The sequence below is a fragment of the Trichechus manatus genome, unplaced genomic scaffold, assembly GCF_000243295.1.
Source record: "Trichechus manatus latirostris isolate Lorelei unplaced genomic scaffold, TriManLat1.0 scaffold00054, whole genome shotgun sequence".
Lineage (NCBI taxonomy): Eukaryota > Metazoa > Chordata > Mammalia > Sirenia > Trichechidae > Trichechus > Trichechus manatus.
In genome coordinates, this window is record NW_004443990.1 from 2,308,204 (window position 1) to 2,329,921 (window position 21,718).

Consider the following 21,718-nt stretch of genomic DNA (forward strand, 5'->3'; position numbering starts at 1 on the left):
GTTGTGGGGTTGTTAACCAATGTCATAAAACAACATGTGTACTACTGTTTCATGAGAAACTATTTGTTCTGTAAGCCTTCACCTGAAGTACGATAAAATATTTAAAAAAAAAAAAAAGGGGGTGTTCCTGACTTCAAATGGACACTAAAGAAAGCTGCTGCATATCTAGGCAGGTGGGGGAGGACAAGGACAGTCTTAAAGGTAAGCTAAAGTAGCCACTGGTTCATTGTCTGGTTTGGACTTTCCCCAATAGTACTGAGGGATCAGATCCTCCAGTGCCAAATATAAGGCCAGATTTTGTCCTGGAGTTCTAGGGCTTCCATGGAGGCAACCATTAAACTACAAGTTAGGGAATGGTGTACTCCAGAAGAACTGGACAGAGAGAATGACCAAAAAGGATGTTCACATAATAATGGATAAGAATTTTCCAGAATTGAAAGTCTTCAGTCTTCAGACTGAAAGTATAACTTGAGTTTTGAACAGAATAAAAAAAAATAAATCCATTTTAATATGCGTTGTAGTAAGACCATTGATTAAAAAAAAGATAGCCTAGGAAAAGACATATTACCTATATAAGTGGCAGTAGATGCCAGAAAACAAAGTGCTGAGCAAAATAATTCTTACAGTAATACTTACAATTCTATACCCAGCTAAGAATTTACCACACTTGTGCTTTTGCTGAAAAAAAAAAAAAAAAATCCTTTAAAGATACATTTCACCAAGAAATTGTGAACCCAGAGGCGAGATACAGAATTATATTGGTAATTAACTGTTTAATAATTTATTTATATGGAAACAAATCTGTCTTGAAAGAAGTACAACCAGAATGCTCCTTAGAAGGGAGAATGGCAAAACTTCATCTTACATATTTTACACATGTTATCAGGAGGGACCAGTCCCTGGAGAAGGACATCATGCTTGGTGAAGCAGAGGATCAGTGAAAAAGAGGAAGACTCTCAATGAGATGGATTGACACAGTGGCTGCAACAATGAGCTTAAACATAGCACTGATTGTGAGGATGGCACAGGACTGGGCAGTGTTTCATTCTGTTGTATTAGGGTGGCTATGAGTCGGAACCAACTCGACGGCACCTAACAACAACAACAACAAAATCCCAGACAATAATAACAAGATAGCTGTAGGGATGTTCAGTGATAAAGCGTGTTCAGGAGAAATATTGAGATGTTGAATAAGATTAGACTTAGGGAAATTTATAGTTGAGTATGATGGGGGCAGTGGTAGAATTCTCGCCTTCTTCGCAGGAGACCTGGGTTGAAGTTCCAGCCAGTGTGCTTCATTTACAGCCACCACCCATCTGCTACTATGATGCTTGAACAGGTTTCAGCAGAGCTTACAGACTAAGATGCACTAGGAAGAAAGGCCTGATGATCTACTTCCAAAAATCATCCAGTGAAAACCCTATGGATCACAATGGTCCAGTCCTCAACTGATCACGGGGATGGCACAGACCAGGAAGCATTTCATTCCATTGTGCATGTGGTCTCCATGAGTCAGGGAGCAACTCTACAGCGACTAACAACAATAGTATAATAAGAACCAAAGGGTAAGCCATTAAAAGAATAGAAATATAATCTATGGCTTCCATATAAATAGAGTAAAAAATGATTATAGAAAACTGTTAGTGCAACTGAAGGCAGGTAAGAAGAAATCATGTGAAATAAGATGGTAGAAATAAGTTCTAATATATCAATAATGAAAATAAGTATAAAAAACGAGATCTCATATTGAATTTTTAAAAATTCTGCTAACAAGAAAAGTGTATCTGGAGATTATACTAATCATGTGAAATTTTCAGCCAGGTTCTGCTGTCAGCAACAAATGGCTTTATCTGCTTTTCTCACAATTACAAATACATTGAGTCAGAGAAAGGAAATATTGCCTTGTGATTTCACAGATTCTGTCATTAGTTAATCAGGGTTCATAGAGGCTTCAAACTACCATCCGTTAATTCTCCCAGCTCTTGAGGAAATTTTCATTGTGCTAATGCTGATTGAAATTCTGAGCTGCCTTTAAAGCAATCCCAGATTCAGGCTTCTGAGGGTGTTAAAGATCATCTAAGTATGTGACTCTTAAATTCAAAGGCTAAATTTCCTTTTGGATTGTTTTTCAAGGATTTTCAAATGCCTATATCAGGAAACGGCAATGGGTTTTAATGGGTTTGTATCAGGAAATATTTTTACTTTCCATATCGCAGCTCCCCTATTTGTCAACTTCTTTTATTCTGACCTCTAAGATGGGGTTCACATTTTAATTACAGTTACGTATAGCAGCGTCCATCTCCCATAGCCAGTCAGCTTATAGTTGTGAAGAAAGAGAAGGAGAGATCCTAATACAGGACTTCTTTTTAACGAGCTAACGTGATATTTTTCTTTTTACAATTAGACTCTCTAAATAATAATCTGTTGCAATCATTGGTTTTATAAATTATTAAATATTGTAAGTCTTCTGTTTTGATAGCCCTTTTATCACTTTATGCATTAACAATTTATTTTTATTTAAATGTCTTTATTATTCACATACGCTTATAGCCAGAGGGACTTGATACAGTTTATGCAAGCAGTAAAGATTTGCTGTTTATTCTCTTATCTTCATTTAACTGCAGATGAAATATTGGTTGTCCAGGAAAAATCATCCCTAATGGATTATTTATACTCTTCCCTCTTATCTCTGTGGGTCTCTCTCCTCGCAGCTCTACTCTCCCTAAGACTTACATCTTAAACTTTCTAGCTCATTTCGACTACAGTTATCAACAGATTAAGCAGATTTTATCTTGTTGGATAATGTTCATAAGGAGTGATCTGGTTGGCTATCCTTAGGAGCCTTGGTGGTACAGTTAAGAGCTTGGCTGCTAACCAAAAAGTCGGCAGTTCGAATCGACCAGGTGCTCCTTGGAAACCCCATGGGTCAGTTCTATTCTGTCCTATAGGGTTGCTATGAGTCAGAATGTACTCGAAGGCAATGGGTTTGGTTTTTCTTTCGTTTGTAGTAATAATCAAAAGCCCAAACTTATTTTTGTTAAGGTATAAGGATCTAAAATTTTTATTTGATTTACACCAGAAGCATATATACATAGTTTTATAACTGGAAATGTAGCCTCTTTTTACCTCTTATATAACCTTACAGACAACAGTTGCCCTCTGTAGATCTGTCTAGAGAACATTTTACATTTCTCAGTGAAAATTATCATTTGCTGCTGCTGGTAAATTCTTGCTCTGACCCTAGCTGAAATCACTGCAGTCTGAAGCTATTCCATAACACAGTGAATCTCAGAATTTATTTTTTCAACTGATAATTCTAGCTCTGGATTCTGTGACATTTGCCCAAAGGGAAACACCGGTCCCTTGGATTACACTGTGCATCCATTGTCTGAACTGTCACAGCAATAGCGCGTAAAGCTGTTTGCATAGCATGCTAACTCTATCGGGGTCAGTTCCAGTCTGTAGCCGCTAAAAATGAAAACCATGCCCCAACCGGGACAAGAGCAGGGTCAACAGCTGGCAAAGGATATGGCAATCATTTATATAAATATGCTTTCTCAAGCCCACAAAAACAAAAAACCCCAACCCAACAGCTGGGAAGGGTTGGAAGTAGCCCCAAGGCTGGTTAGTCCCCTTCCAGATGGGGAGGTTAGGCTGGGGCTAGCCAGACTGCTCCACATAGACTTCCGATTCGTATTAGAAATGAAAAGAGGAGAGGAAGGGGAAAAGGAAGAAAGGCCACAAGCATGACTGCTCTGTTTTTCACCTAACTTAATCAAATAAGTGAAGACTTTCCAAGACGGAAGGCTTGTATTTATCGGTATTCACGCTCCGTTTTTTCTGTTTATCATAGTGTCTAATACACTTCTTAACTGCTTAAACAGAAAGCGTATATGCTCTAAAGTATAGTTTATATATAATGTCATGGTTATTTGTAGACAGATTGAAGAACCAATCTCAGATTTATGTCCTGTTTACATCTTCCAAACACTTATGTAGAACATTCAATGCTAGAGAAGATAATAATTGTGGTGTTGGCTTACTCCCAGAATTTTATCCAAGGGATAGGGTTCATTTTTGTAATTTGATTTATTTTATAATACATAGTTATTGCACATCTAATATATCCAACAGAATAATGAATACCATTTTCCCGGGTTCATTTTAAGGTTGCATACCATGAGGCAAAGTATTATTTTTATAACCTGTTGATGCTTTAAGAGGCAAAAGAGGAGAGTATAAGACTTTCAGAATCTTCCAGAGTGACATAGTAAAATAGGACACCACAATGATGATGAAAAATTTGTTTTCATTATCTAGAAATGGGCAGCCTCTTTCTAATAATGGAGAGTTCTGCTGACGCCAAATGAATGGTAAGCAGCACTTTCCTTCTCTCCAGCCTTCTTATATTTGCTAAGGGAAAGCTTACAAAATGAATACATTTTTTAGGTGTAGCGTGAGCTCATGATATCAGAGTGCATAGACATAAATCAGTGTCATTGCCTTAGAGAATGTGCTGGTCTCACACAGAAGTTAAATAATGCATTTTCTCTCCTGTAGTGATCTGCCTGAAACAAATATTCTAGCCTTACTCAGAGAGTCATTGTTATTAGCTGTCATCAAGTTGGCTCTGACTCATGGCAACTTTATGTATAACAGAATGAAGTGTTGCCCGGTCCTGTGCCATCTTCATGATAGTTGGTATGTTTTGAGTCCATTGCTTTGGCTGTTGTGTCGATCCATCTCATTGAGGGTTTTCCTCATTTTTGCCTACCCTGTACTTTACCAAACATGGTATCCTTTTCTAGCAATTGGTCTTTCCTAATGACATGTCCAAAGTAAGCAAGTCAAAGTCTTGCCATCCTCACTTCTAGGAGCACTCTGGTTGTATTTCTTCTAAAACTGATTTGTTCATTTTTCATAGAATGTCAAAACTAGAAGGAACTTTAGTGATCATTGTAGATACCTTCTTTCAGCTTACTGCCAGAGTAGTGGAGATCCAGAAAGGTAAAATGTGCAGCTGGAGGATGCTGTGAACCCCTTCATCAGATAGGCATTCTCCAGCTGCACATGCAGAGAACCCTGCACTGAGAAAGCATAGTGCCAAGCCAAGCTGGATACCGACCTGCCGAAGACTTGAATTATCAAAGCTTTCTGCTGTTCCTAGATATATCCAGATTGACTATATAGTTGTTAGCTTTCTGCTTTTATTTGTTCCATGGCCGTAAAGTGTCAAAGCGAGTTTTGTTTAAGCATGAACATTTTATAAGAAATTTTGATGGTTTCTAGATTATGTGTTGGTCAGATATTTCCGTGGATGATTAATAAGATGAATATGTTAGGTATTGGCTCTGAGAGTCTATTCCCTCTATCTTTGTGCTTCTCGATTTTAAGCTTTTGAAGGCAATAAAACTAGGTCTTATTCATGTTTGTATCCACTAAGTCTGACACATATGAGTACCCAGTGAATGCTTGCTTATGTGAAATTAAATAAAGTGCAGGAAATGCTGATTTCCAAGTCATCCATTTATTTAAATGTTTTCTTCTGTGATACCTGTAGCTATTTTAATCTAAAAATTTGGGGGGGAGGTGAGTGTACTTTTTATTACCTTAATTTACATAATAGATAAGTTATGTTTTGTGGGAAAGGGAGAGAATGGCAAAGGTGTTTCTCACTAGTTTGTCGTTGTTATTCCTGCCATCTTTTTTTTCTGTTACCATGCTCTTTTTTAAGTTTCTGTGCATTTGTTTTTAGTTAATTTATTTGATTTAAATACACTGATCAATTCGCAAACATTTTCTGTAACATTCATTAAGTATAAAGGCAAGACAGAGGTTTAGAGATGTGCTCAGAATTTAAGAACTAGTGGTTTAATTTCCTGACTCTGAAAGTCTAAATGTTTCCTTAGATTGATGCAGATTAGTTTAACATAATTAGAAGTTTGAAAGGTGCCTGCTTCTAAAGCTTTTAAAATGATGATAGTTAGAAATCACTGCTTCTTCCCTGATGACTGATGCCTTTAATTCATGTTTACAAGCTCCAAAGACTTTTAATATATTTTATCCTACTCTGATTAGCAGTAATACAGAACTGAAACCACCGTTTTCTCTATCCTGGAATTCTTAGTTGGAAAAAAAAAAAGTATCCTGGAGATTCTGCCCCTCCTGAACTTAGTTAAGGCAGCTTTTGCCTCTTATTTTTATATTTCTTAACCTTTACCAATCTATAATACAGCTGTGGTATTGCTGGGATATACCAGGAAGACATTCCTTCTTTCCACTTCCTCTCCCTCTTTTTCGCCATCTGTGCACCATGTACAACCACATAATACATATGTTTATATCAGTTCTATTGTATGGATTGTATATGCTGCCAGCCAGCCACGCTCTTTCCTGTCCACACCGCCGCAGCTATGACCACATCCTTCTCAAACCTTAGAAAAAGAGAGAGGAAACCAGTGCGTGCTGTTACACTAATGATGTTTTGACAGTATTCTGACTGCAACTTCCCTGCCTTAATTTAATGGCAAATAAAACCTCTCACAACCAAATTTAGAATGTGACTGACACCATTGTTTAAATGTGTGAGATTCATCACGGTTATCTAATGCTCCATCTTTTTCCTTCTAATCTGTGGCATGGAATAAAAACTATGATGAACAAGTGAAAAGAAGTACTTTCAGGGTAGGCAAATGTTGATTTTAAACATTGAAACCAAACGGTAATGAATTATTAATACTACAGTTCTCTTCTCTAACAAAAGTGACAGCTTAATTTTGATGGGATCCCTATGATCTTTTAAGTGTATTCATGCCAGTAGTGTTGTCCTCAGCATTAGATCCTATCTCTATTCCTTTTCAAAAAGCCCAGTTAAAGTAAGGTTGCTTGAAACTACCTGAAAACATCTTTCTAGACTTCCACCTTATTGCAGGGCCCTGGGGTCGTAACCTCTTAACCTTACAGGTTATCGGTCTCTTGCTTTTTGATCCTTTTTGTTCTTAGTTTTTGCCTACTTCCTCTACAACATTCAAGCTTTGTTATATAAGGAAATTGGAAACACCAATTTTGGATGAGATAAGAGTTACCCTCTCTTCCAGAGTAATGCAAAAAGATGATTTTAAATAGAAACATGCTTGGGAAAAAATGAGCAAAACTAACTACAGCATCCTGACTAAGCCAGTTTGAAGTAGAGTGCCTTTATTTCTTATCCTCTCTTTAGAAACAAAAAGAAAGGAGAAAAAAAAAAACCAAAACATAGGACTTACTGTTGACTTAGTGGGAAAATCTTTAGGTCACAAAGCAGCTTGGCTTGATACATCAACAAAGAAAGTCAGAGTGGTCTGAGTGAATGAGAAGCGGGTTAATAAAATTGGTTGGTTAGCCTATTACAACTAACGTTGTTGTGGAACTACTGTGGACAAAGCATCATCACATTTATTATTTTATAGCCATAGCAACTTAGAGAGAGATTATGACCCTCATTTCATAGTAGAAGAACGTGAGCTTCAGAAAAGAACCTCAACTTGCCCAAGGCCACGTAGTAAATAAATGAAGGAGCTGGGTGTAGAATGTTAGCCTCCTGGCTTCTGATACTTGACAGACGCAGAAACATTCGTATTCGAGAAGCTTTAGGACTGGAGCAAATCTCTTTTGATTCTCAACCACAGTAGTAGTAAGATATGCTCAGGTATTTAGTTAGCTGGCTAGCTCTCTCATTACATTAATATCTTTTTACTATTATCTTGCTTCTGTGTCAGCTAATATTTTGGTTTTGTTTTTTTGCTACACCCATAGGGCCTGATACAGTTAGACTGAATTTATAATTCTCCAAATAAAAAAAGTTCTCTGAGCCTAATAATCAAGTACTGAAATTCCCAATAGATTTGGAAAATGTACTTTTTTTTTTAATGATACCACTCCACTCTCCTCCCTCAGCCCAAGAATCCCCATTAGAGTGGAAAAAGAAAAAAACCCTCACACAGGATTTCAAAGCCAAATGAAGAGCTCTGTGTCCTTTTTTGAGAGAACAGGTGTTTGTCTTTGATCCTTACTCATCCTTCGAGCGAGAAAAAGAAGACAAATCATACAAAAAGAAACCACTATAGGTCGTTATTCAGTTGTCTTTTAGTTTAATTAAAATTGAGATCTTGCTTTTAAAAAACGTTAAGGTAAACTTTAACCCAAAGGTAAACCCAGTGACAGCAATGTATCTTCTCAAATGTAGATTACCTGATATTCACAAGTATCTAGCAAAGTCAGACTGAGAAGGCCTGTGAACAGTAATCATATTTCATCCCTTATTAATCACGCACTTGTCTGACTCACAAGAGCACTGAAATATGTGTGTGTGTGTTCTGAATTTGATTTGATTTGATCTGGTTTGCCAGCTGAATAAGGGGGCAAAGAATGTAATGTGGAAGCCATCCATTGCCACTGGAGAAAGGATCCAAGAGTAATTCCTCAAGCTGGGAACATGAGCTGTGAGCAACATGTTTAAATAGCAAAAATATCCAAAGTTTGAGTCAGTCCATTTATTTTGGGGTGTGCACTCTCTTCTTTGAGGCTTAAAGGAGTGTCTTTGACTTAGACTCTTAACAAATGTAGTGCTAGAGGAGGTGAGAGACTTGGAGCCCTGGAGAGTCTGCCCAGGTTGTGGTTAATAGTGACAGAGAGTGGTGTGGATCCCTTCATGAAGTGCATTCCTTCCATGTTCAATCAGAAAAAGCCATTGACTTTTTAAGAAAGGCTTTCCTGTGCACTTCAATATGGGAAAGAGGTAGGAGGAAGGAAGCTAACATTTAGCACTTTTATTGTGCCAGACACCATTCCAGGTACTTTCCAGAAGCATCACATTTAATTCTGTCAACAATCCTCGTAGGTTGTGATTATTATCCCCATTTTGCAGATGAGAAAAGTGACAATATCTCAAATGACTTGCCCAATGTAACACAGCTAATTAAGGTTGGAGTCAGGATTTGATCCCGATCCGACTCCACAGCCCATGCTTTCTCAACTGCCTTGAAGCATTACTTAAAGCGTATATTAGAGTTCTCAACAAAGAGTTTACTTTTCTTCTCATTTTCCTTGTTTTTCTTCACCAGGGGCTGTCTGGGCCAACTACGTCTATTGGTTAGAATAAGATGCCATCGGGCCCAAAATCTTGTTTGATGTCTGGATAGAATAAGTTGAGTTTTTACAAAGCAAAACTGAGAATTAGATAGCATCACCTACCATTGTCACAGACTGTGAGAGACAAGCTAACAGTGTTACTGACTCAGTGCCAACCCAGAAAAACAACTCAAAGGTACATGTCCTGTTGCTCATAGATGGTTTAAATGTTCTAAAAGAAAAACAAGTAACACATTAATAGGAGAAAGAGCCTGAACAACTCATATACTAAGCCAGTAGCCCTTCAACATTGAAGATTACTCTTATGTATCTGTCCTATTTCAATTCAGGTAAGCAAGATACTAAATTTTCTCTAAACATGTTTATATGTTTATATTTATGGTATCAGCATTGTGACTGTGTGATGTTCCTCTGCTGTGAATCAGGGCTCATATTAAATTTTGTATGATTACTGGAGAAGTTCACTGATGACTATGCTTATTACATCTCTCTTTAAACAAACAAACAAAAATTGTAGCTCCTAGTTCTAAAAGGAAAGAGTTTTCTCCTCATAATTCCAATGCATTTTCTTTCCTTTTTATTAATGTCAGTGCCTTACTGTGTCCATCTTTGGTCTTTACTAGTTGTAGTCAGCGGATATAGACTTCTGTCTGTTTTACTTTTTTTCACTTAATATTTTAAAAATATACATTTTCATCTATCATCATACTTCTCATTTTAAGAATTTTTTAAAACCATTAATTATTCTTCTTTCACACTCTAGTTTAAGTACATAGTAATAGTCTCTGTGTGGGCAGATTGAGCTTGGTGTGAAGAAAGAATATGACTTTTTTTTTTTTTTAATCATTTTTGGAGAGTAAAGAAAATCAACTGATTGATTAATTAATTGATAGAACTAACTGTCCAATCCAGTCAGGAAGAAGCTTCTATCTATAGTAGTTGAGAAGAGTCTTCCCGATTGCATCCTTCCCTTATCTCTCACTTAGCAGTTCTTCATTACTATTCTTGTTTTATTTTATTTTTGTCTTCCTGGCTTCTGGGGGGAAAGAGGAGTATAAAACAGGCAGTTTATGAAGAACTTAACAGTTTCCACCTTGCCATCTGGGTAAAATCAGGAAATGAATAATTAACAGATGTGTCATAGAATAGTTAGAAAGAATAGTGATCAAAAAGGCTTGAAAAGACATTTCAAAATTCGTGGAAACTTCCAGTTACATATTTTGCCTTCTGTTCATCTTTGTAAACTTTTTTCCCCCAGATTGAGTGTGATTCTTTCTTCCCAGCTGGAACTTTCAGCCTTGTCCCCAGGACCAAAGGCTTAGTCAGTATCACTTTGCAGAGAACATTTTTCAGTGTCCTAGTATCCTCACCTTGGCACTCAATAGGGGATAGTCAGCACTGCCCTGTGGCCCAGAGCGAATTAATTGTGTAGCTATCAGAGTTCTGCAGTAACAAAGGGGAAAGGGCAGAGAATGGAACCAAGAGATCATTCAGAATGGGGTTCAAGCTGTGAAGCGGTGCCCAGCCCCCTCCTTTCACAGCTGGGGTTTTGGCAGTGTGTCCCTGGGGTTGTTCAGCATGGTGACCCCGGCTGCCTGTGATTTACTAACTGTTTTACAAACATTTCCTCACTCTGGGAGGTTTGATATACTCTTCATCCTCCTCAGCTCACCAGAATCACTGGGTCTTTGAGCCAAACCTGCCTTTGTTTACAACTTTTCCGGAAATTTTCACAGAGGGGGAAAAAAACCCTCCCTCCTCTTTCAGTGTTTTATTTTTAAGTCAACACTTTCGCCAAGTTTATTTGTGCTAAACCAAATTCTCCTACAAGGTATTGCTCTATATACAAATGGGAATTGCTGCATTTCTATAAATAGAATGAAGGTCATGTGAACGAGTTCAGAAAAATCTAGATATCACACTTTACATTTAGTTCACTATTTTTTGAAAATAATATTCCATGTTTGGATTTGTCTTTTTTTCCCACATTCACATTAGACTGAGAATTATGTGAAACATTGAATTTGGGAAACATTGAGTGGAATCTTTTTATACTAAAATACCCATGTTAAAAATAACAAAATTTGTTGTTGCTCCATCACTGTAACTTTCTGAAAGAGAGAGTTTGTACCCTAGAATATAATTGCCTTTGAAAACATAAGCCAGGTTTATTTTATTTGAATCTAATTCCCATTATGTTATCCAGTCTTTACATTGATTGAGAATGAGAAAATACTTTGGGACTTATTAACATCAAAACATTTTGAAGAAAAAGAGTGATAGGATGAAAACTTAGGAAATCTGACTGTATCTGAAATCAAAGACTAACTTCTCATCCATGCTGAGAAGTTAGGTAGCAAGTTCTAATAACTATGGAATGCATTACCCTTATTCTGTTCTGTTTCCCTAGCCGACTCTTAAAATGAAGGCACAGTCATAAGACTCATAAAGAAGTGACTTTCTTTGAAACTTTTCTGTCAGGGAAATGGAAGGAGAATTGTTTTCTCTTTTCTAATCAAAAATAGGTTGAAACTGGGGGGAAAAAACAGATATTATTTCTTTCCTCCTTTTCTGTCTTCTAGAGCCAGAACAGAGTATATCTTAAATTGAATACAGCCAGAAAGCAGTTTCCTGATAAAGTGTGTTTAGGAAGGAAAAATTGTTTTATTTCAACAAATGCAGCTGGATTTCCTGGTGGGCCTCCCACATCGTCAACATCAATAGCATTTATTTGTTGACCAACAGAAGACCACCAGAATGAGGTATTTCCATTTCGGCATACTTCTAATTCTACAAGGAAGATAGCTGTTGAGGGAGCTAGTATAAAGAAAATGGCAAACAAACACCATAGGTGATCCTGTGTGACATTCAGGAACCACTGCAGACTTCCAGTGCTCAAGACATTCTCCTCAGCCATAATGTCGTTGACCTTGACATGCTCAGAACAAATTGGTCTTTGTGATTGCTACCACATGCTGTAGTGCCTTCTAACCCTGCCATTGGTCTAGAGTGAAGGGGGCAGGAGAAAGGGCTGCTCATCAGAGAATAAGCTTCTTTATGTTCTTTAGACCCTTGCCCAGCATGCTTTTCACTCTGGTTAATCTTAAAATGGCCATTTTCTTATAATAAAGTGTCCTAAGCTTTGTAGAATCTGTGCAGTGTACCTAGTTTTATCCAAATGCTTGATAGGTGAATTGTCTTTGTATTCTTAAAATGTGAACTGTTTCAGGAGCAGAGTTTAACTGGCAGACGCAACCATAAAGACAGCCTTTATGCTCAATTTAGAAGATAATTTATTGTCCCAATATGTAGCTCTGTGTACCCATCAGACCAATAGAATCTGAGCTTTTAAAGGAAAAAAATGATATCTCTTTCCCAACTAAAGAGTCAACTGAAGAGAGCAGTTAGCATATTCTGAATAATAGATCTCTTTTACTTCTCTTCCATAGGTTTTTCATTTATCTGGGGATATTTTCACAGGTTCCAGCCAATGAACGTTTGTGTTAGGCCCCTCTGTTTCTAGCACTCTAGTTGTGAGCACTTAATAAATGTTTGTTGAGTGAATGAATGAATGAGTGAGCCCTGCACAATTCAAGATGCATGGGAGAAGTCATAATCTTAACACAATCAAATGATCACCATTAAAACATAATTGTTGAACCATATGTTTGTCTTCGTTTTTTAACTAAAATTTATACGTTAACTCTGGTAATGTGTACCTTGGCACATACAGTGGAGGATGGCCAGATATGTGAACAGCAAACATGCTCAGGGCATCCTAGGGCATTCTCTAGTAATGAGATACTGCATCCTGTCCACAGTGTTTCGCATATTCGGAATCAGAGCTGTCTAAATGATTCCATAGTGCAAGGAGTAACTTTTCTTAATGTTTTACAATAAGTAAGGTCATATTTTATCTTGGTTTGTATATATCTCTATAAATTACATTATTCCTTGTGGAACTATATAAATGAATAGCTATAATATTAACTAAAATTACATTTTTATGTCAGTGGGTAGTTCCCCCCCCCCATAAGTATATTAGTTTTTACTTTGATTCTATCAAGTTTTTTTTTTTTTCAATTTGATGAATTCTGTATAGATCCAAAATAGGTGACAGAGGAACAAATGACATGTAAGCAACAAAAGGAGTATATTATTTGAGTGCCTCTTTTGTTGAAGGAACATTATTCGTATTTGTTCTTGGCATGTTTTCCAGGTTCTCTGTACATATGCTCTTGCAGTGTGCCAAAGGTAGCAGAGATATTTCTTGAACTTAGTTATTGTATTGCCTACTTACAGACATTTTACTTTTCACAATATTTTATTTTTTCTAAAGCTGGGCTGTCTTTTTCCAGGGACAAGAGAATTTTCTTCTTGATACTCTGCTAAAGCCCTGCTAAGGCTCTGACTCACCTTGACTTTAAATCCATAATTTAGTTGTTAACAGTATTACTGATAAATACCAAATCACCAAATAAAAGAAACATGATAGTAAGTTTCATTAAAGAGTTGAGGGTCTTCCTTCTGTTTTGGACATCTCTTATCCTCCACTTGACTTTAACTTGAATCTCACTAGTCCAGCTTAACTTGAGGATATGCTGAAAAGGAAGAGGGCAAATCAAAGCACATGGTCATCCTAAACGCTAATATCAGAGACTCCCCGTTTATAAATCTATTAGGTCCATACTTCCATAAGGAAAGTGGGTATCCATGTTGTTGTCAGATGCTCCCCCAGAGACAGCCTCAGACACATTTTGTTCCCCAACAGAATTAGAAGGAAAAAGTCTGCTTAGCTGTCTTTTCCTGTTTACAATACAGCTGCCCCCTGAAGCAGAGCCGTTGTCGGCAGCTCACCAGCACGCTCTGCAAGCTTGCGGTACAAGTCTATGATATAAGTGGTGTGGAGTGGTTTTGTTGCTAAGGAAAAGGTGCTAAAAAAAAAAAAAAAAAAAAAAAAGGCTGTATCTCTTGTATAGCTCAGATCCTTTGGGTATTTAATGTACAGTTTCAACAAAGGACACTCAGAATTATACCTCTGGTTCCAAATTGCTTAAATGTTGAAACATATGGTCTCATGTTCCTTTCGTTAGGAAACAACCAGCTGTTCTCAGCCTGCCAAATCCAAGTAAACATCCACTGTGTGGAAGAGTGAATCTGAAGTGGTTCAGTAAAAACATAAAAGCTGTTTTTGCTGAAGAAAGAAAAAAAAAAAAGGCCACCCCGAAACAACAGCTAGTGAAGGGAAAAAAAAAAAATCCTGTTCTGATAACGTGTTTTCCCTGGCTTGCTAGTACTGGCCTGTGGCGGAGGAATGGCTCTGGAGATGTTTCAATTAAAAAAGATTGGTAGGCATCCTTGTTTGTCTTCCATGAGTGAAATCTTGTGATTGTCTCAGATTTTAATAAAATGCAATTATTCTGAATAATTAATTTCTTTGACTACGCCACCGTGTCCTCCATTCACAGAGGCGAAAATGTTAAAGATCAAATAGATTGGGAGAATAGGAAAATTCTCATTATGATGGGGAGGGGAGGAGGGAAAGGATGAAATACTTGGAATTTCAGCGCAGTGGTTTCTATTTATCTGAAATGTCAAGGGCAGTGTAAAATGTATTTTTAAAATGTGTTTCTGTATGGTTTGTGCCCATTCTTGGCGTGGCTGTGGCTCTACAGAGGCCATTGTTCTTTGAGGAGTATGAGGGGGTGTCTTTGTCCAAAGTGACAAAAAGAAGACTTGGAAGACTGGGCTTCCTTTGTTCCTATGTGGTGCTGTAAAATTTGGTTTGAAATTAGGACCTCAGGGAAGGACCTTCAATAGGGAGCTTTCATTTCCTGCCAGCATTTTAATCACTCTGGGGTTTAAAGTGGATGGCTGGCCAGCATAATGGCCCTATGTTTAATAGAACAGCTCGTATCTTGAAGGCCAGTTAAGGAATCTGTCATCTGCCCAATATTCGTCTTTTTTGTTTCCTGTCCATTTATGAAGATCACCCACCCTTTCAGGTGGCGTCCCTGGACCATTTTGTAGGAGAGCTGCTGCCTCTGCTTCTTAAAGAGGCTGAGCAGAGACCCGGTTGAACGTGGTCCAGCCTTCAGCCCATGCTGGAAAGATCTGGAGAGTTCACTAATTGAACATGAAGTTCACCAGGTTTGGGAGGGGAAATGTCAGGTTTCACAAAAGGACAGAATACAAGAAAGGGTAAAATTAATCCATATCTCATCAGGATTATTGGTATTTACTGACCTACTGTGTACTCACAATATCACTTCAGTGGAAGTTAATGTCATCCTATCATGCAGAAGAGGTAAAGTACAATGGATTTGATCCTGTTCTATAATAAGGAAATTTGTGAGTTTGTGATAGAGAGACTTTTTAACTCTGCAGGCTCCCTTTGGATGCAATTTTATTAAATGATATCCAGAACTCATAAAGGAGTAAATATTGAAGTCAAGTCTTAAAAGATAGGGCCAGCATTAGGAAGCAAGCGTTCTAAATTTCTTCCCTGATTCACATCTAGTGGCCAAGAGCAAAATAATATTGGTAAAAAGCCCAAGATTCACTTAATTCTAGTCTAGGATTTATCATAGTAATTGCTCTGCAGCCAGGTACTAAGCATGGTGGCAACCATAGGGTAGCTATTAAAGAGGATCACAAAATGTTTCCCTAATCCTCAGTGATAACATACATGAATGAGGGGAAGGAGGGAAGGGACTTTTTCAGCTTATTGGCACACACTCTAACCCATCTCATACCCAGGAGTGCTAAAATGGAACCCACTCTGCACACACATTTTCTTCTTTACAGGTAGATATTGGTTATCAAAGGGAAATTAAAGAATGCCTAAGCCCTATTTAGCAGAACTCAAAGAATTTTCTCTCCAAACCATCTCAGGCCAAACTGACCCACACCCACAGAGATGATGGAGCTAAGCCAGGGTCTTAGCTGCCCACAGCCTGCCCTGGGCCAGAGTCCCGGCAATGGGTGGAAGAAAGGAAAAAAGACCTAACAATGGGAAGAAGAGGGGAGGGTAGAGGGAGCTGTTGTGGAGAGTAACCTTCTGAGGCATTCTTGCTCATTCAGAAGAAATGGAATGACACTAAAACTCTCCGAAAAGAGTGGTGGTGAAACCAGCTCCCTTCATTTTTTCCCCTCTGTAATCAGTAACGATTGTCTGGTTAGTTTAGTTGATAACACAATTGGCCACCAAGTGGTTGTACTTCCTTACTGACTGCGCTTGTGACCCGGAAGACTGTTCAGACAAGGATTTAAACATCCAGAGACTTTCCTGCCTCTTTGAGAGCCACTTCTGGGTCTCTTTTGACCTCTATCACCATTTGTATGGTTGCAGATTTCTGAGCTGCCCGATTTGAGCCCTTTTGAGTTGGCCTCCCTTGAATGAGTAGCTGTTTGAAAACTGATTTAAAGTGAATGTTGCTGTATGTAAGAGGCACTGGCTGAAAAGAGCAATGTCCAGAACAGCAGAGGTGGCTACAAAAGACAGGCAGGCTCTTCTGAGGTTGGTTTTGCAGATGTTCATTGGTCTAGTAGGAATTATGCATCATTAGACTCAGGATCTTTTCTTTGCATCCAGGCAGTTTCTCCATTAAAAAAAAAATGTCTCTAACATTTCAGCAAGGGAACCATCATAGTCCTTACACCAGTCTATTCCCGCACATGAAATTTTATGACTCAAATAACCATTCAGCAGCTTATGTGAAGATCCAGAGTATATTTTACTGGATACAATTTTCAGGCATAGATTTGAAGGGAAAGCTGCCCACCAGAGCAGGGCCTTAACATAAAGTCAGTATCGTCAAAGATCTGACTATAATCCTTCTCATTCAGTGTTGCAGTTTGCTGTGTGGGTGTATCTACAATGTGGGAAATTAATTTCATTGAAGAATATGAATATTTTGTAAGGATGTGAAGAGTTGCAAATAATCTTTTCTGTAATTCTCTGAGGAGGAACAAAGCAGCTAATGTTTGAAAGAACTGGTACACGATTGTTTTCTGTCATTTGTAAAACTGAAAAGGAATATTCTAGACTTAACAGATTTATATCCTCAACTTGTTGCTCTTTAAAGACTGTATATATCTTGCTTAAGGAGCATACCTGTGAAAAGATCTGTTCTGCTGGAAGGATATCCTCTTTTGAAGCCCAAATAGTGTTAAAATAATATAATATACAATAGAAACTACAAATTCTTTGTCTATACCTAGGTGCTTCTAAGAGGCACTGCTACATTAGCAAAATGAAAGGCATGGAATAAAATTAGACAGATACGTATATACGTGCATACTTGAATATACTGACATATATGTAATATTACATATAATAATATATAAATAAATATATAACATATATTTGTGTGTGTGTGTGTGTACTCAGTCTGGTAGAGTTAGCCAGGATGCCTTCATTTTTGTGGACCTTGCTTTAGGTAGTGAGATTACACCAGCCGTAATTGTAACTAAGGTAATTATTAGACTCAGTGCTAGTTTTCAATTTCCATTTCACAGCCTCTCTTTAGAGTCACGTTAGAAAATGGGCTGGCCTTTGTGGCTGTCCCATACCTAGGGAATAGCATTTGGCCAGCATTGTTTCGATGGCTCTTTTTTGGGGAAATTCGCCTACATTTATATATCCTTCAAGTCCTGCTTCCTTTCAAAAGCCTTTCTTGACAGTACGTCCTTCATTTGGCTAATAGTTAAAAGCAAAGGCTTATATGTTTTAGAATTGAATCCTGACCAGATAGTTACCTTCTTTGAGGTAGGACCCATGCCTCCCTCTTTGTATTCCTCAGAACCTAACGTGCAGTTCAGCACCTAAGTAGGGGTTAGTTTCCTTTGCTTGTTAAATTATTATCGAAATATTTTCCATGTAAGAAGAATAAGTCACGAAGAGAATGTTATTATTTGTTTAACTGACAGGAAATTTAAAGCACAACTGGTGAAAGAACCATCTTACCTCAAGCGCCTAGAAGAATTATCTCCCTTTGCCTCTTGTGTAGGTTGTATCTCATCTCTCTTTCTAACCTTTACCTGTGTTATATTTGCATATTTTTAAAAATCACAGTTATTTTTGAAAGTAGCAAAAGACGAAGGGTGAATGTATAGACAGAAGGACAGGTGGACATTTATGGCGGAGATTGGATTAGAACTCACAGATTTTGAATTTTCTGGATGGGTTTAGTGCATTATAAATATCAAACCATAGCAGCTCCCAGCATGTGATTACAAGGGAGGAAGGGAAGGAGGAACTGAATGAGATATTAAACTCTGCCTTCTGTCCTTTGGGAATTGTCCAAGGATACAGAGAAAGGCCTATAATAATGTAGTATAAAGGGAAGGTGAGTGAGGAATTATGGCAGCCAAATGCCTCCCAAAGTGAAAGGCAAGAAGAGTGGTAGCTACAAGTGACAGCTTGATTTAACAGTGGGCTAGAGACTAACCTCACAAGACTGCTTGCATGGCTGATTTCAAAGCTCATTCCGACTGTAGTTATACCCCTACTCCTCACTTAACAACTATCTCATTATCCGACATTTCACATTTATGACAATAGTAAAAAATCTACTATCTGAATATTCATCTCACTATTTTACATGTTAACGAGGTGGCAGGCATGGCAGCAATGGCTGCAGCGTGTCGTTTCCCTCAAGGTCGGCCTCCTGACAGCCTCCAGGAAGCTGGGCTGTGCTGCCCCTCCACCTTCGCTCCCTCCTGCCAGCGGGCCACCCATCCAGCTGCCATGGTGGGTGAGGGGGCAGCCTCCTCCATGGTCACAGCCTCTGAGCAGACACGAGGGCAGCACCGAACCAGCAGGCAACTATTCTGAGTTCCCATCACCTATGTGGCCTGAGGCCCTATAGCTCAAAATTGCTGCGGGGTGGGAAGGGAGGAAAGAAGCATCGGAGAGGGAGTTTGGAAGAAATGCATACAAATTTAATGGCATCCCAAAGTGAGCCGAACTGAGCCTGAAGCCTCTGCCTTGGTGGCACCGGGTGTACTGCCAGGCTCCTAGGGCTCTCGCAGGAAGCCACGAGCGTCAGTGACTCTCCAGGCCTGGAGGGCAGAGCAGGCTCCAGGATCCTGAAGTCAGGGCTTGTAGGGGTGGGAGTGGAGCCCTGGAGATGGCTTCTCAAGGGAAGCTCTAACCTAGCACAGGAGGAACGTGAAGTGGTTAAGCCATGGGCCCTCCAATCACACAGCCCGGGTTTATCCAGCTTTGTCTCCTCCAAGCCTCCTTCTCTGAGGAATAATCCATAACTTGACTTGTCACAGTGATGAGCACATCAATAGATCTTAGCTCTTATTATTTCTATGATCATATTTTCTAAATAAAAAAGTCAGACAAATCGATGGTTTGAAACAGAAAAAAAAAATCCTCCATTTTTGCATAACTCTGATTTTCACATAACAGCTTGGTCTTTGGAACCTAAACATGTCTGTAAGTGAGGAGTGACTGTATTCTGATGGAACGATTCTTCTGAATTAATCAGTTCCACAAGCCAGTGGCCTTTCTGGAGAATACTGAAAGCCGACTATTCTAAAGGACATGCTCTAGCTAAGAATGTACAGTGAGACTTGAGAGAGCCGGAACTTCGCAGGACTGCCTTGTTTTCTGGGTCTTGCAAGTTTTCTGCCTTTAACAGGGTGCAGTCTTGCCGCTTTTCTATCACTCATTTTAGTGGAAAATATTTGAGTTTTCCCTCTCTGACAGGTTACACAGGTTCTAGCTTTCGCAGGTTTCACCGTACTACACAAGTGTTAGGAAGTCTCAAGCAATAATAAATTTGTTGTTGATTTCATCTCAGGAAATTTACCATTTGAATATACTTAAATGCACAGGCTTACCTGCAAAGAAAAAGAAATATAGCCTGCATGTCCCTTATACTCACTGGATAAAACTTAAGGAACTAATCAGAATCTCTTTTGATAGCTGGAACAGATAAGCAGGAAATACAGATAATCAGGATTAATGTCACATATTGTCCATTATTATAATTTTTTCTAATGTACTCCTTGGCTTGATCTAATTTTTCTCAATTCAGGGAGGTAGCTTTCTGAGAATGGAGACAGGGATACACTTCACCTGTGTCTAATACTTTAACTTTTTTAACAGGGAAACAAATCTCTTTTGAAACCCATTCTGTTAGGCAAAATATTTCAGGAGTCACTGACATCACAGTAGCAAAAGAGGAGAACTTAACTGATTCTCCTTCTTCTGGATGGAGTATCCAGGGATCTGGGGTTTTACTTGCTTTTGTCACTAACCACCTCTCTGTCCTTTTGACACTCACCTTTGAATCTGTTTCCTAATTTGTGAGGTTTCTGAACTAGGTGATTTCCAACCTCCCCTTTAGGTCTTAGTAATTCTATTAATCTATAGCTTGAGAAATGCAGACGGCATTTGAATGTAAGTCTCCAAATACCTGCATGCAATGCTCCACTGGTATAGAGTGGGAACTAATGTCTGTTATACTGCTGACTCTAGAGTTCAAACAAAACAAAACACCAAACCCACTGCCGTTGAGTCAATTCCAACTCATAGCAAATGTTTAAGACAGGGTAGAACTGCCCCATATGGTCTCCAAGACTGTAATCTTTACAGAAGCAGACTGTCACATCTTTCTCCTGCAGAGCAGCCTTTCGGTTAGCAGCCAAGCACTTAACCACTGCACTACCAGGGCTCCTTTGACTCTACAGAGAGGGAAATGTGATTAATAGTAGTATTGGGAGATTCAGTGTGATTCATTCACCCCACCCCTCCTTATTATGATAAAGATTTATGTTAGATTAGTTTGGTGGTACATATTTATATAGCTGCTTGAGCCCAAATTAAAATTAAAATCGAAAGAACTGTGGAAGATTAATATTAACCTCAGGGAGCCCTGGTGGCACAGTGGTTAAAGCATTCATCTGCTAACTGAAAGTTCTGCAGTTTGCACCCACCAGCAGCTCCAAGGGAAAAGATGTGGCAATCTGCTCCCGTAAAGATTTACAGCCTTGGAAACCCTATGGGGCAGTTCTACTCTGTCCTATAGGGTCACTATGAGTCAGAATTGACTCAGTGGCAGTGGGTTTTTTCAGTGGAATATTAACCTCTCCCAGTTGCCATCTCTTTCACATTCACCTCCTTAATTTGCTAACCCTCAGTTCATGATATCCAGGCCCAATTAAATGTCAGCACCAACACCTCTTGGTGCAGTAGTTCTCAACCTTGGCTGCGCGTTAGACTTCCTTACAGAGCTTTTAAAAATCCTAATATCCATACCGCAGCCAGAGCAATTGAGGTTGGAGCCCAAGAATAAGTATTTTTTAAACTCCCCAGATGATTGTAATGTACAGCCAAATTTGAAAACCCCTCTCTTGGTGGTCTCTCTTTGCTTTTCAGAGTGTAATATGTAAGTCTACTCTTCTAATATTTTCAAATGTATTCTTTGGGTGGTTCCCCCAGTAGTAGATCTCTTATAATCTGCAGCACTTTGCTGAATATTTTACTGACTGTATACTCTATTCCCTGTGTCATGGTTTGAATTATGTCCCCCAAAAAATGTGTGTATCAATTTGGCTGGGCCATGATTCC

At 38.6% G+C, this 21,718-nt stretch overlaps 1 protein-coding gene and 1 long non-coding RNA gene across 3 annotated transcripts in view; both read left to right on the forward strand.

The window, feature by feature from the left end:
* The window catches only part of BCAS3 (BCAS3 microtubule associated cell migration factor), a 641,765-nt gene that overhangs the window by 458,308 nt on the left and 161,739 nt on the right, over window positions 1-21,718 (forward strand). The window lies entirely within an intron of this gene.
* LOC111820872 (uncharacterized) lies at window positions 4,813-14,465 on the forward strand. Its single transcript, XR_002824360.1, has 2 exons — window positions 4,813-9,458; window positions 11,712-14,465. It is a non-coding gene; the product is annotated as an uncharacterized LOC111820872 (long non-coding RNA).